Consider the following 12,301-nt stretch of genomic DNA (forward strand, 5'->3'; position numbering starts at 1 on the left):
TTATCATTTATTAATTTTTATCATTAAAACACAGAATATCTGCATACCATCAGAACAGGATTTATCCCTTTGGACATTTATTTATGGAGAATTTCCTACTTTTCCCCAAATAATCTACTAATTGCAATTAAAAAAACAGCTTTCTGGCACTCTAGTAACCATAGCAACGTTGGCTTGGCCCAGCCAGAGTCTCATGGACAGTGAAACTTGTAAACACCTTGATTTAATAAACTATGCATGCCTCTGCTAATTAACAGCCTCATTATTCAAAACACTAGAAAATGAGAGGACGTCCTCCATGCCACCTAATCCCTCTCTTTCTCATCTCTTATCCCTTATTCCTCCTCAATTTCCTCTAGCCTTTTTTTTGGCTTTTAATCCTTTCATCCCAGCTCATTTGTTCATTTTTCTTGCATGCATTTCATTACGACCAATCTTTTTCCCATGGATTTCCTACTGCAAGTTTTTCTGGACAATCCTCTCACACATTTATTTTGTTTATGTTGTTTTGTGCTATCATCCTAATGTCTCTATTTCCTTACATCCTAAATGTGTACGGTGCATATATTGCCTTCATAATTGTCTGCCTAGTATGTTTTTATTTTCAACACAGAGAGCAAACAAACCCCTATCACCTCATGCAGGCTTGCAAAACCAGCATGTGTTTTTCAACACATTTAATGTTCTAAATAAAATAACAGCACTAAAATCTGAATAAATGAAGTCAGTTCAACAATGAACAATTTTATCTCTTAAATGACATCATACATTTTCTATTTAACAAGAAAGCTTAATTTAAACACATTATTATTCCTCCTAATGTTAACTTGCGATGAGCAGATTTGTGAAAATCCTTCTCAAGTCGATTACCAAGATGTTAAATGTGAATAAGCTTCCATTACTGGAGGTAAAATAGAGGAACTTAAGCCTCATCAATCGAATCTCCTCACTATTGTTTATTTCAGGGGCTCATTGTAGCTCACAGAAACCTAAAAAGGCCAAATTAGCCCAGTCTGACATCTTCCCATTCACTTCCCAGATAAAGGCTAAAATAGGTTTTATGGTTTCTCCATTATGGTTTGAACTAAAATATAGCATGAATGAGTTTAGCCAACGAGGGCAGACCCATTCACTTGTCTGAGCCCTTCAATGACATCACTGCAGGGGTAGTTAGTTTCTATGTTCTTTAAAGAAGTTTTTTGGACTAAATCAGATGTAAGAAATACATCATAAAATAAAATAAAATATGATAAGTAAACAACTAAAATAGAATAAAATAAAATAAAACAATAAAATAAAAATCATTACAGGCATAAATAGACACACAGAGCACTAAAGTTGAGGACCTGATTTTGTTTTCTTTTATCAGTGAAGCTAAATGTTGTCACAGTGCTGACAGAAGCAAGTTTAACATCGACACCCCCATCGCAATCAACCAGAAACCTCCCCACCAAAACAAATATCTTTCCATGTCTGCTTCGGCTGCAATGAACACAAAGACAGAGGGGTCCAGAAGGCCACTGGTGTTTTTTTTAGTTTCCAGACAGGGGTGACAGCGGCACGGAGGATCTGCGGCTGTGATAAAACCAGACCAGGAGAGGCAGACGCACATCTGTAGAAAAGACCAGGCTATTTTTAAATGCAGTTAGTCTTCTGGTACTCCAAAAAGTCTGAAAAGTGTCTTAGGGTGTCCGCAATTTTGTTCAACAAGAATAGTAATAAATAAATAAGCCCAAATTGCTGTAGAAAACCCAGATAAAAGCATGAATGCCTGTCAAAGCCAGAAAAGTGTCAGAATTTCTAACCAGATTTCACTCTGAAAGAAATAAAATAAAACAAAACAGAAATGTAGATAAATGCTTACACTGTAGCTTTTTGCCAGTATGAGGAGAAGCCGAACAATGACACATCGATGCAGAAACTCATCTACAGCACGGAATAATAAATCTGAGAGATTAAAGCCGCATTAACAGACAGAGAGATTACTGTCCACCGTCTGTCTGAATCAAACATGCGGCAGTTTGAGTGTGTGTGTGGGCATTTACGGCATTGTGTGAACCTGTCGGATTTATTCCCCATGGCTTTTAACTGACTTGAGGTAGAAGTGAAGGGATAGAAGAACAGGAGAGAAGCTGTGAAAAAAAACTGTTTGAAAAACAGTTTAAAGGAGATTTTGTGAAAGAGAGACAGGAAGCGTGTGATGACGGAAACGAGAAGCTTCTTGTAATTCTAGAAGCTTTTTGGGCCCAAACTAACAAAACTCACCAACAAAATCACCTAGTTACACATGCCGCTTAAAAAATTATAATCAAAAAAAGGAAATAACTCAGAGCATTCAGCTGTTCAGAAAGTAGATAGTCGTTCAATTACACGTGAACGGTTTGTTTGTTGTCCTTTTAATAAAAGTATATTAAACCAACTGTAAAAATTACCATAACAACAAGAAGTTTAATCAATTAGTCTGATTAATTAATTGTATAAATTAAATTGTCTGCATAAAATAAGAGGTAAAGCAGATGTTACTCAAAAACTCCTGCTGTAATAGCTAACTTAAGGCAAAAAAAAAAAAAAAAAAAAATCAGTGGGGATTTTTTTTGTAAATGGTAAATTTCTTAATAAAGTAGTTAGGATGAAGTCCAAGCAAATGACTGAGGGCCGTGCTCTACTTTTCTTTAGCTGTCGGTGTTTCTCTGGAAAGACTGTTGAAAGCAGAAAAGCAGGTCCTTCATGTGAAGCGAGCCGATATGTGCGGCAAATGACCTTGATGAAGTCTAGTCATGCGGTCATGATAAAGTATACCCTGTATCAGGTAAAGAGGACAACTTTTTTCCATTGTCGGAATGCCATGATCTAACCTGAACTGGATTTGCAACAGAAAAATAGTCTTCAGGATAAAGATATAAACATATATTTCTACATCTGACCGAAATAATTCATAAAAAAAAACGCATTCCACTAAAAATGGTGATATAGAATGTTTTATCTGAAATAAAAGGTAATATGTAGAAAGTAAAAAAGCTAAAAAAACATTTAAACACTGTGGCATCTGACAAAACCAAACAAACAAAAAATGTCTTAGTGGGAAGTCTGCTCTTACTGAGGCAAAATGGAGACAAAAAGAAAGTAAAGCCCAACTAGTTATATCCAGTATTTTGTTTCAAAGAACAAGGTTGATTCATTAGCATTTAGCAATGGGAGAATGTGTCAGGCTGTCTGTCAGCTATGCTGAAACTTGTCAAGCAGTCCTTGAGCTGAATGATTAAACACCTACAGCATTGGATAAAGTAATAGCTAAATAAGTTATGAACAAAAAATGAAAATACTGGGACTTTATTTCTTTAAAATATACCTCTCAGAGCACTTTTTCCTTCTGATATCAACCTGTAATTAGAAGAATGTGAAAGGTCTACCAGCCGGGGAATGAAATCTCTGCTTTGCAGCATCAAATAAACGAAGCCTTTGTAGATAAATGAAGTGTCTCAGCTAAGGGAGTTCTGAAGTGATAGGTCAGCCAATTAGAGATGATAGCAGTGGTGTTAAAAATATAAATAAATTGAAGACTTGTTGCATTATTAGAAGTCAAAAGGTGTAAAATTAAAGATCAAGTAGATGAAGTCAATGAGGATAACTATAAAGACCATTAAAAAGCCATTGTTGTTTGAGAAATATTTTATATTTACTTGATTAGAATTTTTATTTAGAGTTTTGTAAAAACGAAAAAAAAAAATCAATATTCAATTTACCAACAAGGAAATACAGTAGAACAAAACTGTAAAGCTAATGGAACCAAAACAAGGTCAAACTAAATATACTGTATATCTACTGTCAAATGAAAATAATTGTTGTTGGCTAAAAGCACATTTCTTCCCTTAATGGACACTACTGTCAGTGGGTGATCAATCTCCATAAATATAATGTAACCTTAATACACAACGAGGAAACATGCAACTAACTATCCATGGCACGAACGGAAAGCAACAAATTATGAGGCATGCACAGTAGAGGCAGACCTGAACTCGAAGCGCAGCAGATGGATTCCTCTGTGAGAGCTGACATGGACCAGAGTCATCTATATTATTTATATCCGTTATTGTGAAGCATAGATATGTGTACGTTCATCTTCCACTAGTTAATAACCTACAAAACGGTTCTCCTGCCAGAGTAGAATTGACACACAAAAGAAGGACAAACTTTTTAAAGATCCCCTCCAATATAAATTGTGTTTTTGGTGTTTTTAACATATTTTTGTTACATTTTCTCATAATGGAGGACATGTATGATTAAATAACTTCAGATTAAGAATGTGTTTGTGGGTATTTCTTTATTCACACTGTGTTGGATAAGGAGTAGATGAATACCAAATGTTTGAAAAAGCTTGATTTTGTGACGCAAAAACCGCCGTTGGTGGGCCAAAGTCTCCCTTCGCCGCTCAAATTCTAAATCCTCCACTGACAGACAAATTGATCCATTAATGTCTTCATTTCAAAGTTGTACGGCTGCATAACTCCGATATTCCTTGCATTTTCTTTTCCTATGCTAATGTGCTAATGTTAACTTTGGTTTGTAAGGTTGCTTATCACTAGCAGGAGTGTGTGTAAACCAAGGGATGATGGGAAAATTAGCAGAGTTTGTACCAACTGTCCAGCCCACAACCCAGATGAGCATTTCTGACGAACTCCTGCCGCACTGCAGAAAATATTATCTCAGACTTTTTGGTTTTGGCTAAAAACTGCATAATCAGAGTCAAAAGACAATTTTAAAATAACAAAAATATGAGGTTAAATGTAAATATAAAGGAATGGAACAGAAAATTCAACAGAAAAAAGGAGACACAAGGAGAATGACAGCAACTGAATGACTGACATCAGATAGCCTCTATCTTTAAGATTAATGGCACTCTTTCAAAGGAAGGTTAGGGCTGAACATGACAAATGTGCTGTATTCGAATCACACAAACCTTTGCTAAACCCATAAATTACATAAATGGATGTAGACGAGAATAAAAATCAGCAGTTAGACTTAAATTATACATTGATGTCTTACACTTGAATATCACACTACTCGTAGGATTCTTATTTTCTTGTAACTAGAGTCCAAAAAAATGGAAGATAAAGTTTGTGCTTAAAATCCATCCATCCATTTTCTTAACCCTCTGTATCCGTTTCGGGATCACAGGTTTGCTGGAGCCTGTCCCAGGTATCGTTAGGCAAAGGCAGGGTAGGGCAGGTTGTCGCAGGGCTGCTTAAGATCCATTACTTTATATTACACTAAATTTCAAATTTAACTGATGAAAAATGTATATCTACTATGCTGCTCTTTAAACCTAATATCAAATTTAAAAAATAATTTGTATATTGACTTACAATTTCACACAAATAAAAAATAGTGGATTTTTTTTTTCAATCACAGTTGACATAATGACAATGACATAATTATTTAGATTTTTGTTTAACATTTAATTTTTAATTTATCTCACTTTTACCTTTCAAGGGCATTTTATCCTTAGGCAAATATGTTATTTTAGGCTGGGAACAAGCACATTCAAATATAGACTACATCCAGGACAGTCAGATGAGTGTCAATTGCAGAGAACTTTTTCAGAAATTATATATTTTTTGCACATCAACTGCTTGCTTTAGGCAAGTCCAAAAATAACACAAATGTAAAAAAATATGATTAAATAACAGACAAAAAAGTGTGCTTGTTTTCTCTGCATGTACCACAGAAGCCAACTTGTAAAAGCAAACGCACACATACATTGAAGGGTCAGTGGATAAAGTCCATTCCCTCGGGAATCTGACATTTACTTAGTGTTGTGGTTTGTACTTGAGGATATGAGCTGAATCTGTTAAAGGGGAGCAAAGAACACCAAAGGTAGAAGAAACAAAGAGTCTGAGACTTGAAGAAGACCAAATCCATGTGAACTGGATGTGCAGCAGGTGTTTTCTGCTACATAGATTTCGTGAAAATGATGGCATGTATTCAAAACATGACTGGTGATGTCCTTGGCATTTTTTAAAATCAAAGTATAGATACATTGGTTAACGCTTAACACTAATGCAGATGATTTAAGTTTTGCAGAACATCAAGTTCTTTAACACTAACATGCTGTAAAAGTAACAAAGAATAAATCCCTTTGCTGAACAGTCTTTGCACTGTTGAAACAAACCAGATGATTGGTTACACACATCTGCAACTTATCATTGATACTCATAATACAAAGAAGAAGGGTAAATATTTTTTTATCGTAAAATACATGCTTCTCTTGATTTTTATTACATTATATTTCCCCTTAAAGAAATGTATATACAGCCCACAGCGGCTTCATTGCTTCCTGTTGCCAACAGCAGAGAAAAATAGACTCTCAGGATATAAAAATGTCAGAGTTAATTAGCGCTACACTAAGGACTTGAGGCCTCATAACAGTCACCCACATATCAGTGAATATTGTCTCGCCGGCTCCCGAATAATTAATATTGTTCATATTTTCTGTCTGTGGATTGCTCCTTTAGTACAGAGAAGTGTTTTAAAGTAGCTGAAGCTTAATCTATTTCAGTCAGATGTTAGTTTTCATCATCATTGGAACAAACATGATTATTCTATGTATTCACGGCAAATACTTGTATATTTTGTTAATTTGTGAAACAAATGAATTCTTGCTATGGAAAAATTGTAAAATTTTAATTTATTATACACCTTCAGATCATTTGTATGACATGGACCAGAGTCATCTATATTATTTATCTCTGTTATTGTGAAGCATAGATATATGTACATTTGCATCTTTGAAGATAATTATTTTGTTAAATGTAGTTGTCTGTTCATTCAGGACACTTGTAAATCCAGTGTGAAATCTCATGAGGCTCTTTCAGGTGAAATTAAGCTATTAATAAATAAATAGTTGCTATTGGCATGGAGTTGTGCTTAATAATAAATGCTGAGGTGATAAAACCCTGAAGGAGTGCAACACTCGCGTGAGGAGGATTCTTACCTTAAGCTGGCTCTTTACAGTAAACAGTAAACTTCCTGAATTTTTTCCACAATTTGTTTTGTTTACAAGTCATTAATTATTTGTCTTGTGGCAGTGACAAGACTAAAGCGCCTGAGAGGATAAGCTGGCCATTGACCAAGAGTCAATGCCTGAGGTGAGCGGCTATCAAAACAACAGCCTAACACAGCGAGGCCTGGAGTACCTACTTGGGTAACACTATCTGGCTGGAGAGACGGACGTGGAAGAGAAAGAAGGAAAAATTAGATATACTGAGGAGCCATGGGGGCAATCTGACCCTCTGATATTTAATTCAACCAAAATGCCCTAAGAGAGAAACAGATGAGATCCCTGAGCATCTATTGGGCTGAGTTTTAGTACTTGAATGAGAATGCAACAGTAAAATATTTTCTTTGATCATAAGAATAGGCCAAACAAAACTAATAGTATGAATGGGCCATATTAGATTCTAATAAATACAACAAAAAACAGAGAACTAGATTAAAATTTGACAAGCAGTTGAAAACCAGACTAAATATGTTATCTTCGAATGGAGGATGTTATCGGAGAAGCAGTGCTTACGTGCTGTGACTGCACACTCGACTACAGCATGAAAAGAGTAGCTGTCGCACGGAGAAGCAGCAGCTGTTAATCATTTCATCACTGCAACAATAGCAACAAATTCATGAAAGCCTAAAAGCTGAGGCTTTCAGAACACTGGGTGAGACCAATCACTGATGGAAGTAGATGCACTTTTGACTGGTTTTGGGACATCTTAACATTTTAAGTTTCACTTTCCAGATCTTTACCAACCATGTGTGCATAAAATCACACACACAAAAGCACATTCAGGTTTACAGTAAAATCAGATTCAATATAAAGTGTTATTATAGACTAAGCGGTTGTTTGGCAGTTCACTCCAATGTTGCCAAATATAAGGAGGTATTGAATAAGAGAAACAGAATTTTGAGTTCAAAAATGTCTAATTTGTTGTTTTTACATGTAAATGGCTCCTCTCTGAACTCATGATGTGTTGGAGTTGTGGAGAAATTAAAAGGAAGCATTTACACCTTTTTTGTCAACTGATTTTATCCAATCTTTGAAATGTATAAATACAATTTCTCACTGAGAAAAAGTCTTAAAATTCCCTTTCGGGTTCTTCTGTAGCCACTGTGGACCACCTGACATAAGCAAACTGTTGGATGATTCAACACTATTTAAAGCTATAAATGTGGAAATTATATTTGATGTATATTTGACATTTTCCACAGTTCCCCCTTCATCTAAACTCAGCTATTTTCTATATTAGCTCCGTGATGTGTTCAAACAAATATTGATATTTTATTAATTAGTTTAAAACGGTGAAAGTATTTTCTTAATTTAACAATCGATAAGTCTGGAATGTTGGAATGTCCTGGAATGTTTTAAGTAAAAGCACTTAGTAAACTTTGAAAAGGTTGCCATCTTTATTATTAAGAAATGTCATACAAAGCCATAGGAGAACTGGACAGAGTGACCCCTCCCACATTGCGTTCCAAATAGGAAGTATCACCTGGTTCCTAAAGGCCAATATCCCATAGACTTCTATTGAGAAACAAATGAATCAGTCTATTTGTCAGAATAACTGTCCTTGCTCTGCTGCCTTTTTTCATGTTCTTGATAATCCTAATATTTTTTCTGTAGTACAAGTTTTTAAGGTATAAACTGGACAATTAGGTGCTTCAATAACTGTATGTGGTCTCACGCTGAACGTTCGTAATGTTTGCAGACTTCTTGTAGCTCACGTTCAAGTGGTGGGGGCGTGGACTTCTAACAAGCTGACTCCTGATTAGCTGGAGTGATTGCCACAGAAACCAATTGCTGCTTCCAGATGTCTGGCTCAAACATGGCAGCGTCCGTATCACGATAAAACAGCGACTGAATTAACTTCACTTTATTGAAGCTGGAAGTAAGCCTTTTGCTTTGTGTGACGTCACACTAGGTCCAGTTCACAACGCACATAGCTAATATGTGTGGCACAAAACATTTTTTATCTTTTCACTCTTTAGCACTACATCATTGACACATTTTCATTTTTGTAATATTTTTTTGAAACAGTTAGGGTTCACCTACCAGCTAGCAGACCACAGCCTGCAGCCCACTTTCAGAAAGTCATGCAAGATGTATGAGAGAGTTGGTGTGTGGATGCATGAGTCTGTCCTCGTTATGCCATCAAAAGATTTTGGCGACTGCCGCAAGGCTGCAACATCAGCACTCACAGACGGGCTTCCACTCCAATTAATATTTCCCCGGCTCAAACAGGGTCCGTGGTTCGTTCTCAATCAAGATAACAAGAAGGTAAGCAGAAAGACAGAGAAGTAAAGACATTTCTAATAAACTCTTGGTCAAGAACAAGAAAATGAGGTTTAGACTGTTATTAGTTTCTTTTGGTTTGACTCATTGGAACATGTTTTTTTCTTTTTTTTGGTTAAATACCAAATAACTCCTTTAGTTTTAAAACCATTACTCTGTCAAAAGAAGGAAAAACAGGCTTTTAGAACATTTTGAGAATGAATGCGAGTGTGCATGTGAGTGCTATTACTTTGGGTCTAATCAAGGTAGAAAAGCACGGAAGAAGTCCAGTGGTCCCTTGTTATTTGCAGGGGTTACGTTCTAAAAACAACCCGCATGATGCAAAATATGGAAAGTGGCTTAATTTTTTAACACTTATTGTAGATTTTTTAAGGCTGTAAAATCACTTACTACACAGTTGGTGCACTTTTCTTAGACAAACATTGACACTTTCTCACTTTTCCATCCCGTGTAAACACTAAAAGTTCAAACTTTCATCAAAAAATAAGTCCAGTTTTACAGAATGAAACCAAATAGCTGAAAGCGATAAAAGATTTATGCAAATTTGGCGAGATGAACGTATTCTATATGAAACATGGCACAGAAGAGATTGACTGACAATAGTCAACATCCAATCAGAATGCAAAACACAATGAGCCAGAGGAGAGAAAAAAATCAAATACTTTTAAAAAAGGATAAGAATTGCACCAAAAAAAAAACTGCAAAACAACAAACCCTCAAAAAATGAACCCGGTGTAGTGAGGGAACAATCTAAATTACATTTTTAAAATCACTTTGTAATTTAGCTTTAATGTAAAAAAAAATGTTTCAATAAATAGTCTTCAAAATACTGTGCAACGCTGTGTTTATACTTGGAAATGTAACACTTAAAGTGTTTTAAGTGTTCACACTTTATGAGCACATTCAGGCTTTAATGCGACTTATTGAATCAGTTTTTGTGCTTCTTTCTTTTGTCACAAGTATAGGCTATCCATCCAATATACCCAAGCATATGTATTAAGGCACAGTGAACTCTAGAAAGACTAAATAACTGAACACAAACATGAAATCTGCAATCAGCAAAGCATCAAAGAGAGGATATTGAATAAAATTCTAACTGTCCAGAAGACCAGCAGATTCTATTTTTCGATTATTGAAGGCGTCTGGAGTGTAATAGGAGTCTTAAATCATGCTGCCTACCCAAACTGAGTGGTAAGGGGCCATGGACCAGTGCAAGACAGGTAACCAATGACCCATAGGTCATTAAGAATGAGATCAAAAGTTAGTGCATGGAGAGGTCCCCAAAGAAAAACAACCAGCTGGGCTGTAAAACACCAAACAGGCTTTTATGTCCGAATGCCCAAACAGAGGTCATTTCAAACCGACTTTATAAAAGATCGCAAATGAAAGGAGAGAGGGCAAGAATAGCACAAAACCTCAAATCAAACATTCATGAAATGCTGTAATTTTAAAGTATGGAGCGAATGGAAGAAACCACTCACTCAACATCATACAGGGAGATTTACACTTTGGCTAGAAAAAAGGTTCAAAGAGTAACAATAAAAAAAGAGAAAGACGTAAAAAAATCTTGTGAGCACCATCGATGCTAAATAATCTTGCAAAAAATGTTTAGTAATCAAAACTATAGGATTTACACAAGACTAAATCCTTATAACCCAAGAGAAGAACACGGAAGCATGCAAAAAAGCTTAATGCAATGCATTACGCATTTTCTCACTTCAGTTATTTTCTTAAATATTCTTGACCATGGCGGAGAATAGAGAAAATGCTTTTAGTGTTAACTGTTAATACACAGTCCACAATAGTAACAAAAGAAATGAACAAGATTCACCTTTATTAGGTCAGCATCAACAGCAAAACCAGTCTTTAACAAAACTTTGAAATAAAAAAATAGATAGTCTAATTTAATACACTTTTTACCTAGCTAATATGTTACCATTCTACAGGGGTGGGGTCATTGGCTGCACATTGGGTTAACTCTTTTTTCTCTTTTTCAAAAGGGAAGAATTGGTTTATGTAGAACAGTTACATATACTTTACATACAGTTTTTATCATATACAGTACACTGTGTAAATATTTATGCACAACTTCATTGACAAATATCCCCTGGTCTCTAAATCTGTAGGCAAGAGTTCCTATCACTGGACTTAAAGCAATATAACTTTTCTTTAAATAAAAATGCATTTTCCATTTTTCTACCACTTCAGCTTGGTTCAATGCAATACAGACACGTCAACAGTTAATTTTCTAAAAATATTTATAGAATGTTTAATAGATTTTCTGAGCTAAATAGATATGCTGTAAGGAGACCTTAAAGCAAATAAATTAAATTAAACTAATTTTTTTTCCTTATTATTTGTGTACTTTCAAACCTATAAAAGCCATCTGAAAAATTAGAGCAAAAGTTGTAAAAATTTCACATTTTGTATTAGTTTTACTTGGCATTTTTTGAGGTGATTTTAAAGAACATATATGAATTTAACTAACAGTTCCACATGTCCAGTTCCACTGTCACGTTCCAAGACAAAAAGAGCAAAAAAGCATAAATTAAAGCATGTTTTGCTGTGTGTCCTCCATCACTCCTCATGCTATGTGCCGGATACATGTACATAAACAGCAGAGAACACACAGGGCTTTGACAATGTGTTCTGTCCTGTACTCCTGCGTATCTAGACATTAGACTAACCGTGTATCGACATTGAATGCAGAAGTCAGTCAATCACTGAACCCTGCTTTTAATGACTATAACTGAAATTTTTACACTAAAGTATCAAAAAAATGTTTGTAGGTATGATGAACAGTGCCTGCAGTTTTTTTTACCCAACAAAACAAGTTCAGACATAAAGATAGGGTAACTTAATGCTTTTTTGGGACTTGCCAAAATTATTTGATTTTTCATCAACAATGAATTGACCTGGGGCATTTATTAAGCAAAATAAATGATCTATTGCTTTGTTTTA

The 12,301-nt window shown here is 35.3% G+C and overlaps 1 protein-coding gene across 2 annotated transcripts in view; it reads right to left on the reverse strand.

The window, feature by feature from the left end:
* Positions 1-12,301, reverse strand: part of rabgap1l (RAB GTPase activating protein 1-like) — an 87,820-nt gene that overhangs the window by 35,407 nt on the left and 40,112 nt on the right. The window lies entirely within an intron of this gene.

The sequence above is a fragment of the Oryzias melastigma genome, linkage group LG4, assembly GCF_002922805.2.
Source record: "Oryzias melastigma strain HK-1 linkage group LG4, ASM292280v2, whole genome shotgun sequence".
NCBI lineage: Eukaryota > Metazoa > Chordata > Actinopteri > Beloniformes > Adrianichthyidae > Oryzias > Oryzias melastigma.